This window comes from Nilaparvata lugens, chromosome 8 (genome assembly GCF_014356525.2).
Source record: "Nilaparvata lugens isolate BPH chromosome 8, ASM1435652v1, whole genome shotgun sequence".
Taxonomy (NCBI): Eukaryota; Metazoa; Arthropoda; class Insecta; order Hemiptera; family Delphacidae; genus Nilaparvata; species Nilaparvata lugens.
Genome location: NC_052511.1, coordinates 6,880,465 through 6,894,301, shown reverse-complemented (window position 1 = coordinate 6,894,301; position 13,837 = coordinate 6,880,465).

Sequence of the window (13,837 nt, the reverse complement as noted above, 5' to 3'; positions counted from 1 at the left end):
AATAATGATCAACTTTGAATATTATGATATACCACGTCATGTCAACAAATCAGATTATTTTGATCGAGTCTATCAAAATTCTATATTTCTCGCGAGATACGGTAAGCTGATTGATTACACAGCTGATCTCCCACACAGGCTGTTATCGACAAACGACGAAATTATCATCTGTTTTTCCAAGGATAAATAATTATTATCCTTTTCATGTCCTTCAGCGAGTTTTCCCAGGGATGAAACCTAGTGCAATCGAATTTTTATATCATAAACCTACTATGATCCAAATTTCGTGAAAATCGTTGGAGCCGTTTTCGAGATCCGTTGGACATACATTACCAGATAACCAGATAACCAGATAACCAGATAACCAGATAACCAGATAACCAGATAACCAGATAACCAGATAACCAGATAACCAGATAACCAGATAACCAGATAACCATAATACAGAACTTGCTCGCTTAATATAATAGGATACAATGATCCCTGATGCAGAAATTGTTATTTTATGATAATTAATTGTCCTTTTATGTAAATGTACGGTTTCAAATTGTGCCTTCATGGGTATATAAGATGTGTGTATAAGGTGTTTTTCTGTCTCTAAATTTTGTAAAATTACTCAAAAATTCCCCAATTAATGGTGATTTGAGTGTGATATTTTTGTTTTTTATTCTGTTTTTAACCGTCAAAATTCAAAAATCTTAGTTTTCGTTGTTTTTGAGAAGAAAATGGACTAAATTTTAGTAAAGTTGAATCATAACCCTATTTCGGACATTTAAAATGTTATTTAAATTTAGGAGAGAAATAGTACAAGGAATATCCTTAGTTTTTCTCTCCCAATCAGTGCTTCTTTGTGAAAAATATAAATAAATAAATAAAAAAAAAGATGAGATTGATTGATTGTTTGATTTTTATTCTTCAATGTTGTTTGTCTTCACGAACTGCTCACAATCAAATCACTTTTTTCTTATTACAAAGAACGACTAGCAGGCAAATTTCTTTCATAAATGAATTCATTCACAACGAGATATTCTCGGCAGGTCCGCCATCTTCCTGGTTCTTCCAGTCAAATTATATTTTTATCAACATTTACTGTGACAACGGGATCTTTCGGCAGGATCAGGTATATGCCTAAAAACAGTGAAAATGGATGACAGTGGAAGATAGGCTGTTCATTTACTGTGACAACTAGATATTTCGGCAGGACCAGAAAATGCCGGACCTGCCGAAAGATCTCGTTGTCACAGTAGGACATGGAATAGGAACATATACTGGTTATGTGAATAGAATTTGAAAAGGAATCTGAGTACCTGAGATGTTATAGAATAATAATTCTATAAGTGAGTGTCTAATTTTTGTCTTTTTAATTTGTTTTTGAATGTTGTTTTTTAATTTATTTCAATTAATTTAATTGAATTTCGGATTGATTATTGTTTTTCGGCTTTATATCAACATTGTGAAATTCAAAATCAATTTTATATCTGTGTTATCTTCCTCGGATGGTGCGGAAACTTTGGCAGAAATCAAAATTTGAACTTAACCTAATTGTTTGGACTATTCTTAATATGTGAAAATCCAGGAACTGAAGAAGTTTTGGGCAATTGCCTGTTTTTTCTTTCCTAATTATAGTATGTGTATCACCTTGAATAAATAAATAAATAAATAAATAAATAATAATATTGAATGACCTGGCTGGCTCCGGTCTGGTGTCAGAGTTTTCAGGTCGCAACTGATCAATTTCAGGGCTTCTGACATGACCTAACGACTGCTTTTTAGGCAGCCGGGGAAGACGATTTAAAGTGTCCTACCGAACAAGGGAGTTTTTTTTTTATTTCTATTAAAACTAGTCACTAGGACTAACCATTAATTTTGTTCTCTTATTTCTTATCCTAAATTAATTTTTATTGCTAAAGTCTTCCAGTGAAGCCTACAGTTCCAATCTATAATTTCACTACTTTAAATTATTTCACTACACTTTTATTCAATATACTTTAATCACTGAACAAGGGAGTGATAGAAAAGAAAATAATAGGGGAGGATGAGAATGGTGAGAGAAAAAAGAAAGAACAGGAGCCTCGTGGGTAAGATTAACTGCATGATATATGTCGAAAGAGCAGGAAGAGTGAATGAAATTCATATTGTTGTGGAAGAGAGAGAGGTGATGAAGTCCGACAATGAATGAGATTGCCTGAATGATAATTATGTAAATAGAGAAGGAAAACTAGATTGAAATTGTTGTGAAAGAGAGAGAGAGAGTGACAGAATATAGTAATAAAAATGAGATTGCATACATGATAACATTACTTATGTTAAATATCGGGGCACCGAACTTCGCTCGTTATTTTTATTTATTGATAAACAGAACACAATTCTCTTAAATGATCGTGTTTTCATTCGCAGCTGGCTGTATGTCATCTTATGAATTTCGGGGATGCGATATTTTGATTTTTCACATACTCACTTTTTTACTAGCCACTGCTGTTTCAGCCAAGGATGAATTATCCTTTTAATGTCGTTCAGCGAGTTTTCCCAAGGATGAGACCTAGTGCAATCGAATCTATAAAGATAAAACCATAATATCTATAAAGATATAAATCATAAACCTACTATGTTCCAAATTTCGTGAAAATCGTTAGAGCCGTTTTCGCGATCCGTTAAACATAAATAACCAGATATAAAAATAACCAGATATAAAAATAACCAGATATATAAATACAGAAATTGCTCGCTTAATATAATAGGATAAAGGAGGAGCGAATATCCCGACACATTATTATAGTGGGGTATCATAATTAGAACTAAGTTTACTATTAGCAATTTTGTATGTATAATATAACAATTATGTATATGTTTTGTCAATAAACTCCTCTGGTTGCAATTCATTGGCAATCAGAGAAATTATTATTATTATTGAAAATATTTTTTGTCTTAATAAAGACTAAGTAGCCGGAGATCAATTCTGATCTCAAGACTAAAATAGTTGCAATTCAAAGCAGAGACTCATTCACTTTCTCCAGACCAGAGTTTATGCTACTTGAATTATCCTTATCTAGTACTGATAAATTACTCGTTGGTATCTGTTATCGCCCACCAAAAATAGGTCATTTCACAGATTTCGAAAGTGCCTTGCTTTCTCTTATGCCTTGTTATAACCGTATACTAGTTATGGGGGATATGAACACCGACTTGAACATGACAAATCGTAACTTTGACTACTTTCAACTGACTACAATTTTCCAATGCCTAAACATGACTATTTTACCTCTCGATCCAACTCATCATACTAATGAATCAGACACACTCATTGACCTTCTCATTGTTAGTGATCCCAATGAGGTTGTTCAAGCAGGCCAAATCTCAGTCCCAGCTATTTCTAGACATGATTTGATCTACTGTGTACTTTCCCATAAGATACCCAAGCCAGAACAGAAAATTATCACTTATAGAGACTTCAAAAACTTTGATGAAGCCGCCTTCCTGACTGATGTGGCTCAGACTCCATGGCATCAAATTGAAGCATTACCCTCAGTTGATGACATGGTCAAGACTTTCGAGAATTGGACTTTGACTTTGTATGACAAACATGCACCTTATGTGACAAGGAGGATTAATAGAAAACGACGAGTACCGTGGATGACTGAAGACATACTTAAGATGATGGGACGTAGAGACAAAGCACATAGAAAATTTAAAAAGACATTTGACTTGGACAGTTTGATAGAGTATAGGAGCCTTAGAAATAGGGTTAAACAGGAATTACGGAACTCAAAGATTAGGTACTTGAATTCGTTTATAACAATAGACAAGACTCTAAATCACTTTGGCAGGGAATAAAAGAATTCGGGCTTGGCAAACAGAAATCGAATCCACAAATTGACTTACCATTGAATAATATAAATGACCATTTCGTTTCACACTCTAACCAACGCGACGAAGTTGTCATTGCTAATCATATAGATGATCTTGAAGAGCAGGTTACAAACTTAGATTTACCAATCACTGATCAATTTCATTTCCATCCAATCTCAGAAGAAGACACTTTCAGAGCAATTCAACGTATTCATAGTAATGCTACGGGTGTAGACAAAATTCCTATTAAATTTATCAAGAAGATGTTATTTGCTGTTTTACCAACCATTACATACATTTTCAACAAGTCACTTGAAGAAGGCATTTTCCCTGAAAACTGGAAGTTTGCTCTGGTTCGCCCTCTAAATAAAGTTCCATCACCCAATAAAGTTGAGGATTTTAGACCAATCAGTATTTTACCTGCATTGTCCAAAGTGCTAGAAAGACTCATTCATGCTCAAGTTGTAAAATTTCTAGACAACAATAGTAAGCTTCATAACTTTCAATCAGGCTTTAGAAAATTCCATTCAACTGAGACAGCTCTGCTTCGTGTCACTGATGATATAAGGTTAGCTATGGACCAAAGAAAATGCACCATCCTCACCCTATTTGATTTTTCTAAAGCATTCGATACTGTTGATCATACAGTCCTTCTGAATAAGTTGGCTATTCTTGGTTTCAGTCACAACTCGTTAGTTTGGTTTAAATCCTATCTATTAGGTAGGAAACAATGTGTATCTGTCGGTGACAAAAAGTCAACTTGGAAAAACGTTATGCATGGAGTACCACAAGGTTCAATTTTAGGCCCTCTCCTCTTCACTTTGTATGCTAATGACCTTTCTTCCATTATCAAATTCTCCAGTTTCCATACTTATGCAGACGACCTTCAAATCTATTTAAGCTGTCCCATAACAAAAATTAATGAAACAGTTGGAATAATGAATCAGGATATCAATTCGATAGTGGAATGGACAAAGAAAAATGGCCTTAAGCTTAATCCCATCAAAACACAACCCATTATAATTGGATATTCTCGTCTTATAAACAATATTGACCTTGAATCGATTCACAAAATTAGTGTAGACGGTAATGACATTCCTTACTGTAGCTCAGTTAAAATTTAGGCATTATTATGAATAATACTCTTGACTGGTCAGAACAAGTGAACAAAACTTGTAAAAAGGTATTCTCAGCCATGCATGCATTGAAGAAAATGCACGATATCCTCCCTAGAAACATTAAATTATTATTGGTTCAATCTCTCATCTTCCCACATTTAATGTATTGTAATTCTGTTCTTAACGATATGCAAGTCACTCTGAATGATAAACTACAGCGTTGCCAAAATTATTGTCTACGTTTCGTCTACTCTCTCCAACGCCATGATCATATCACCCCAGCCCACATTGCTAGTTCAACATTAAAGCTTCCCGATCAGAGGCTTTTTCGAATAGTCAAGCTTGTTAGAGATATCTTGAAATACGGTAATCCGAACTATTTTAAAGATGATTTCAAATTTGTCTCTGAAGGTAGGAGGATAGATGCTTCACATACTAGAACGGAGAAAGTACTTTAAGGATACCCAATCATCGAACTACTATTTTCACAAAATCCTTCTTAGTCAGTGCCTGTCGTGCATGGAATGCACTTCCTGTTTCTATCAGGTCCATCGAGAGCCGAGCGAGCTTCATCCTGACTTTAAAAAAACATCTTTTGGAACAAATGACTGAAACTGTCCGGCCCTAGAACGATCACATGACATCCATCCCCCACCCATCCCACAAATACAAACCTTTAAACCATGTTATAGAACGAATTGTATATATATATATATATATATATATATATATATTATATAAACTCATGTTATTTCAATTATCCACTGCATACTGCTGTATATTACTGAAAGTTGATAACCCTGATCTACTTTCAGCCTACTTCATTTTATTAATCAATTATTTGATCTTATCTACCTATATAATTATTTTACTCTATCAATTTTCTGTTTTTTTTCTCTTCAATATTCATATTGATTAAAACTTTTACAATATTTCCATTAATAAATAAATCCTTAGTTTAAATAACGAAATTAACGTTTTGGTAGAGAGTTAGTGGGGAGGATATTTTTAATATTCTTTCCGAAGAATGGACATTGATATGTCCAAAGCTCCGCCAATTTATGTAGATGCATAACAATATGATTATTATCTATAGTTATTATATTACAAATTGCTTTTTCATATCATATACAGTTCAATAGTTATTTTCTTAGTCTATATTATGTAAATTCATCTATAACTTTGCTGTATTGTAAGCTATTGTATATAAGTGTATAAGCCAGTATATATTGTAATCTACATAAATAAAGTACTCAATCAATCAATCAATCAATCAATCTCTGTGAGTTCTCCTTGTCTCTTTGTGAGCTATCTCACTCTCTGTGAGCTCTCCTTGTCTCCTTGTGAGCTACCTTACTCTCTGTGTGCTCTCCTTGTCTCCATGTGAGCTTTCTCACTCACTGTGAGCTCTCCTTGTCTCCTTGTGAGCTATCTCACTCTCTGTGAGCTCTCCTTGTCTCTTTGTGAGCTCTCCTTGTCTCTTTGTGAGCTATCTCACTCTCTGTGAGCTCTCCTTGTCTCTTTGTGAGCTATCTCACTCTCTGTGAGCTCTCCTTGTCTGTTTGTAAGCTTCGATGAGCAGGTCTCCACCATGTTGACTCAGCTTTGAACAATGATGATCCATTAACAATGTTGAACGTTGAATATCAGACATCCACCTTCCAATTCGGTTCACAGAGATTTAATTGTCAGCAGATCTAGACGTTATTACGTCTACCGATCCTCCTGTCTGAGCAATTCCCTATTCAGCCGTTTCCCCATAATAATATATCATCGAAGAGAAGCATCGATTTAAATGAGCAGTAGCGTTCGAATTGGAATAAGCGAAGATTTGCTACCAGATTATTTGATTTGAAGAAAAGGATTTTTTCATGGAAATAACACACAATTTATCCAAATCAATTGTGAATTTGTGAATTGACCTCGAATCTTGGTTCCATTATCGAATCTAGTTAAATTATTGATTGAGAAAGCCTCGTTTACTGAAGCCACGATTCCATTACCACATACATATTCAGCGCTGCAACATTCGATTTACGGGAAATTGTAGAAATGTTGTACGGTGGAAGATGATGAATGAAACATCAATATTTATGAATAAATATAAGATCATTCATAATCTATATTATGAATGAAACATCATCCATCTATCAGGTCCTAAAAGGGACCTGAGAGTAAATAAGTAAATTGGAATAGTTTTTAATGGAAACGACTTGATAATATTTTAAAATCAATCATTTATTGAAACAATTTTGAGATACTGGCTTCAATTGTTAAACCATTTTCAATATCCATTGAACAGAAACCTCCTAATATACTGAATAGATTTTCGCGGAGCTCTACGATTGGCCAATAGCTGTCCACCAATGGAGGTTGGTCTACTCTACTGTCATTGGTCGAGAGACTAGACACGCCCAAGAGCTCCAAATATGGATCCGCAACAAGTGGAGTGAGACAGTAACTAGCAACATCGTATGGATTATATGAGGGATGATAATGAAAGAATTAACAATTTAAGAAGCTTAACTACTACTCTAAGATGGATTATATGAGGGATGATAATGAAAGAATTAACAATTTAAGAAGCTTAACTACTACTCTAAGATAACACTAAATTAGTAGTGTTGTACTGGCTTGAATATGAGAGTAAATTCATTGTAAGTCATTCTATAAACTAGTAGTTCTGTGAACAGTAGACCTCGCGCTAAGTGACCTGTTGTTATGTTTTCTCAAAAATTAATGAATAATTTATCAATTTAAAATGTCTAGAAAAATCCTAAATAAACATAGAGCTTTCTGTCCGTGACGTGACGTCCCGGAATGTGAGTGAGAGCGCTTTTATCAGGTCTGGCTGCCGTCGATATGCCAATCCAATCAACCCATCAGAGAACATTCTGTGTTGGCGAAAAATCGGTGTGTTGAAGTTAACAAAAAAAAAAACGAACATAATGCTGATTTCCTACAAACTTCATTTCTCACTTTTCATGATTTTAGAAATCAATTCCTTTTCAATAATATTTGTTGTAATTTTAATCATCAGATCAAAAAAGAAAGAAAAATGTGAAAAAAAAATGTTTTCTTTCAATAACTCCATACTCCAAACTAGAATCATGGCCTCAGCTTATGGGAAGAGAAAGTTAGTAGACTAACGTTGATGGAAAGATACATAATTTATGATGTTCGAACATCTTGAATACAAACTTACATTCAAGATGTTCGATGTTTTTGAACGGGTAGTATTAACCCTCTAGTGCATACTGTAGCCGATCGGCTACAGCTTGTATTTGACACTGTAGCCAGGCTGTGGAGTAGAATATAAGATACATTATGCATTGAGACTGAAGTCTGTACGTTTCTAGTGCGCAGAATCAGTTTTTGCTGTTGGTAACAGTGATAGAATTCAAAATAATCATATGTTTCTCAACTGGCGTCGGTCGGCTGTTGAATGTACTCGTGGCGTGATTTCGTTATCGGTTTGAGTATTTTTTATCAATTTGAAAGTATTGGAAAAATGTTTTTTGTGTGAATTATAGTTTCAATTCAACTTGTGATGATTTACATTCGATTTTATCGACATTTTCAAGAAGATATCTTTAAATTAAGTGTTGTTCCAAATCGGCTACATCATGCAGTGCATGGTTGTGTTGACTAAGCTTTATTAGGTTATGTTTGAAACTTGTTTATTCTCTCTTCTAAAGCCTGCTGTTGATTTCCTGTAGTTAATTCTTTTTTGATATTGATTGTTACGTTTTTTCACATGAAATACCATGGAAAAAGGTGATTGTTCTTATATTAACAGTAATGATGGAATTTTACCCTTGACTGAAGATGTAATTTTCAATTTTGACATAAGTGAAGACGAGCTGGAAAATAGTGATTTGGATGAATTAGATAACATCAATGGATCAAATATTACTGATTTCAACACTGTTCCCAACAGACTTATAGAGACTTTAGATGAATTACAGGACACACAAGATGATGAGCCAATATACGAGCACGTTAGTGATACTGTTGATGCCCATTCACATACAGTTACAACAGCAAGCACTTCAGATACAAACACCGATAGTAGTAACCCTCAACAAAAATTCGCAAAAAGACAAACACAAGCACAAAAATACAAAAATATTATATGGAAGAAAAAAAATTTGAAACTCAGTGATGATGAACTGAAATTTACAGGAAATACTGATTTACCTCCTGAAATCCTACAATTAGACACACCACTACAGTATTTTTTGTATTTTTTTAATGATGATCTATTGAACAAAATAGCAACAGAAACCCTTCATTACAGTGTAGAAAAAAATCCAGACAAACCTTTCAATATTTCTAAAGATGAAATTTACCGATACTTGGGAATCTTGATCATCTCAACAGTAATGACTGCCAAAAATATTCGGATGTATTGGAATCCAACATTTGGCCTCAAACTTATTCAGGAAGCCATGTCTCTGAATCATTTCGAAAAATTAGGCAAATGTTACACTTCAATAACAATGCCAGTCTTATTCCAAGAAATCAACCTGGCCATGACCAATTATTCAAAATCAGACCAGTAGTTGACACACTTCTTCAAAAGTTTGCCTCAGTTCCTCTTGAAGAAAAACTTTCAGTTGATGAACAAATGTGCTCTTCAAAACTTCATCACCATTTACTTCAGTACATGCCTAACAAACCGCATCCATATGGCTTCAAATTCTTTGTTTTGTGTGGTGTGTCAGGTTATGCCTATAATTTCGAAGTATACACTGGTGAAAGTAACTCTGCAATTCAGTTAGACAATGAAATAGACTTAGGTGCAACTGGGAATACGGTAGTTAGATTGACGCGAATTGTGACAGAAAATGTGAACCACAAACTTTATTTTGATAATTTCTACACATCTATTGGCTTGTTAACTTTTTTAAAATCAAAAGGCATTTTATGTACTGGAACTGTGCGTGCAGACCGTGTGCCAAATAGTAAACTGCCAAATTTGAAAACGAAGAAAGAGATAAAATCTGTTGCTCGAGGAACAATTTATGAATACGTTTCATGTGTAGACAACTGTGATATTTCATCTCTAATGTGGGTGGACAATAAATGTGTACGGCTATTATCAACTAGTGCAGGTAGTGAGCCAATCACCACAATAAAAAGATACTGCCGATCAACAAAGACAAGTGTTGAAGTGCCATGTCCTAATGTTGTATTTCAATATAACAAGAACATGGGGGGTGTTGATCTTATGGACAGCTTATTAGCACGCTACAAAATTACTATGAGATCACTCCTTGTCTCCTTGTGACCTACCTCACTCTCTGTGAGCTCTCCTTGTCTCCTTGTGAGCTTTCTCACTCTCTGTGAGCTCTCCTTGTCTCTTTGTGAGCTCTCCTTGTCTCTTTGTGAGCTATCTCACTCTCTGTGAGCTCTCCTTGTCTCCTTGTGAGCTATCTCACTCTCTGTGAGCTCTCCTTGTCTCTTTGTGAGCTCTCCTTGTCTCTTTGTGACCTATCTCACTCACTGTGAGCTCTCCTTGTCTCCTAGTGAGCTATCTCACTCTCTGTGAGCTCTCCTTGTCTGTTTGTGAGCTTCGGTGAGCAGGTCTCCTCCATGTTGACTCAGCTTTGAACAATGATGATCCATTAACAATGTTGAACGTTGAATATCAGACATTCACCTTCCAATTCGGTTCACAGAGATTTAATTGTCAGCAGATCTAGACGTTATTAAGTCTACCGATCCTCCTGTCTGAGCAATTCCCTATTCAGCCGTTTCCCCATAATAATATATCATCGAAGAGAAGCATCGATTTAAATGAGCAGTAGCGTTCGAATTGGAATAAACGAAGATTTGCTACCAGATTTGGTTTGAAGTAAAGGATTTTTACATGGAAATAACACACAATTTATCCAAATCAATTGTGAATTTGTGAATTGACCTCGAATCTTGGTTCCATTATCGAATCTAGTTACATTATTGATAGAGAAAGCCTCGTTTACTGAAGCCACGATTCCATTACCACATATTCAGCGCTGCAACATGACAAGAGTTCGATTCACGGGAACTTGTAGAAATGTTGTACGGTGGACAATGATGAATGAAACATCAATATTTATGAATAAATATCTTATTCATAATGTATATTTATGAATGAAACATCTATATATCAGGTCCTAAGGGACCTGAGAGTAAATAAGTAAATTTAAACAGTTTCTAATGGAAACGACTTGATAATTTTGAAATCAATCATCTATTCAAACAATTTTGAGATACTGGCTTCTCTTGTTAAACCATTTTCAATATCCATTGAAACCTCAACCATTGAGTGGCATAATATACGATGTAGATTCTCGTGGAGCTCTACGATTGACCAATAGCTGTTCACCAATGAAGGTTGGTCTACTCTACTGTCATTGGTCGAGAGACTAGACACGCCCAAGAGCTCCAAATATGGATCCGCTTAACTGCAACAAGTGGTGTGAGACAGTAACTAGCAACATCGTATGGATTATATGAGGGATGATAATGAAAGAATTAACAATTTAAGAAGCTTAACTACTACTCTAAGATAACACTAAATTAGTAGTGTTGTACTGGCTTGAATATGAGAGTAAATTCATTGTAAGTCATTCTATAAACTAGTAGTTCTGTGAACAGTAGACCTCGCGCTAAGTGACCTGTTGCTATGTTTTCTCAAAAATTAATGAATAATTTACCAATTTAAAATGTCTAGAAAAATCCTAAATAAACATAGAGCTTTCTGTCCGTGACGTGACGTCCCGGAATGTGAGTGTGAGCGCTTTTATCAGGTCTGGCTGCCGTCGATATGCCAATCCAATCAACCCATCAGAGAACATTCTGTGTTGGCGAAAAATCGGTGTGTTGAAGTTAACAAAAAAAAAACGAACATAATGCTGATTTCCTACAAACTTCATTTCTCACTTTTCATGATTTTAGAAATCAATTCCTTTTCAATAATATTTGTTTCAATTTTAATCATCAGATTAAAAAGAAGAATGCAAAAAAATTTTTCTTTCAATAACTCCATACTCCAAACTAGAATCATGGCCTCAGCCTGTTTCTGGTCTGGGGCCTGTTTCATAAAAATTTAGAAGTCCTGTAATACAGGAACAGCTGATTTTATCGGCTATATTGAGCATGTAATTGGAATGGTGATTCTCCTGTATTACAGGACTTGTAACTTTCATGAAACAGGCCCCTGATTTTTACCGTAATATTTGTGTTCGAAGGAAACTCCTTTTCCTTTTGTATTAACCTTAAAATCCAAAATTTTAAAAAAACCTTTATGTATACTTCGACGCGAAATTCAAAAAGGAACATACCTGTCGAATTTTATGGAAATCTATTGCTGCGTTTCGCTGTGAATGCGCAACATATAAACATTTAAAAATTTAAACATAAAGAGAAATGCAAAACCGTCGACTTGAATCTTAGACCTCACTTCGCTCGGTCAATAACAGGTACTCGAGAAAACATCATAGTTTATTTCAAGCAAATATCAAGTAAAGCTCATTCATGAAGTCAGTGGCCATTCTTTCAACTAGTAACTGATTCTATCCGAAAATTTCCGCTGACTTTTTTTTATTTATTACTTTATCAGCTCGAAATGAAATATCTGAAAGGGTTTGTCAATAATTCGATTACACAGCTAAGAGGAAGACGACAGACTATTGGAGAACAAACAACTTCTTGAGAATCATGGAAGTAATATATCTGTGTTTCTGGTAACTTTCCTACATACATGACAGCTTGTGTGTGAAAAAGCTGTTGGGGAAAGGAAAATGCACTAAGAGGAACTAGCTTTTTGTTTTACTCGAATATCGGAGAAAACAAGCAGAATAATAGGAAGTGGAAACTTAGTTGTAGTTGGAATTAGGGTGGGGGAGAGTGCTTAAGAAAAAGAAGGTAGTGTATACGGGTAGTGGGTTAGAGAAAGATGGTAAAGTGTACAGGGTGTGAGAGAAAGAATGTAGAGTAAACGCGGTGTGAGTGAGAGAAAGAAGGTAGAGTGTATGAGATGTGAGTGAGAGAAAGAAGAGTAAACGGGATCTGAGTGAGAGTAAAAAAAGAAGGTAGAGTGTATGAGATGTGGATGAGAGAAAGAAGGTAGAGTGAACGAGTGTTGGGAAAAAAAAGAAGGTGGAGTAAACGGGGTATGGAGTAGAAAAAGAAGGGAGTTTGGAGAAAAATAGTGTTGGTTAGAAACGAGAATAAATGGGGCAGCACCTTTTTATCTATCTGGGTCCTTGTTTCGGGGACGTTTTTTCGGAAAAGTCCATAACCAACCAAAACAAACAAATAAGGCATCACGGCCCATTCGACTTGAATGAGTATCCACATTTGCAGGGATGTTGTTGAATATCAAAGAGCATTATTTTTTATGAGGCGGATATCTGCCATTATGTTGGGTGAATGGACGGAATGGATTCTCGCAACCAAGCTAAGGTCATTGTTGTATAGTTCCAGTGATTTTTAAAAGGTTTATAAGCGGTGGATTTTAGGTCAATGTAAAACTCAGTGTCACTAAAAAAAATCCCTGTAACATTGTAGAATATGGGCTGGGAAGAAATCACTTGGGTGTTCCCATTTTTGTAGAATCTTTATCTAGAATTTGGAGTTACGACAGTCAGACAGCTATATTTTAAGGTGCGTACAGATTTACGCGCCGCGAACATGAGCAATTCACTCTCTTTTAATCAGCTGATGCCAAGCTTTTTATATCTTTATCTTACTGTTTCTCTAAAAATACAGATATAGTCAGCTGATTAAAAGTGAATTGCTCATGTTCGCGGCGCGTATATATCTGTGTGCACCTTAAAATATAGCTGTCTGACTGTCATAACTCCAAATTCTAGAGAAAGATT